The following is a 412-nucleotide window of genomic DNA, read 5'->3' as shown; positions in this document are numbered from 1 at the left end:
AGCAACAGCCACAAGGCAGAGTGATGTTGCCAGTGAAAAGTAAAACAGCTGAACTTGAGTCTGCTGTTGCTCCTGGTTTCTCTGTGTCAGCTGACTGTTGTTGTAAATACATCTTTTCCCCCTCAGGTTTAGCTGTGGGGCAGTGTTTTATCACCATGTTTCAAGGTAAAGTTGAGTGTCACTGTTTTCGCAAATCCTTGTGGAAAAATCTGTTGTGTGTCAATATTTGTAGCCAATGTCTCAGACTTGTGTTGTTGAGTTGTGTCAGATGTTTATGTTTTACTGAAGCAGAGACTTTTTAGCAAAGTTTTCCTGAGACCAATGAAGAGGATCAGGCTCACATGTGAAAAGAAAAATTAGAATTAAAGTCAGAATTCTAAATGAAAGAAAAAAGAATTCTGACTTCAGTTCT

The sequence above is a fragment of the Lates calcarifer genome, linkage group LG18 (genome assembly GCF_001640805.2).
Source record: "Lates calcarifer isolate ASB-BC8 linkage group LG18, TLL_Latcal_v3, whole genome shotgun sequence".
Classification (NCBI taxonomy): Eukaryota; Metazoa; Chordata; class Actinopteri; family Centropomidae; genus Lates; species Lates calcarifer.
Note: the sequence above shows the minus strand (reverse complement) of the source record.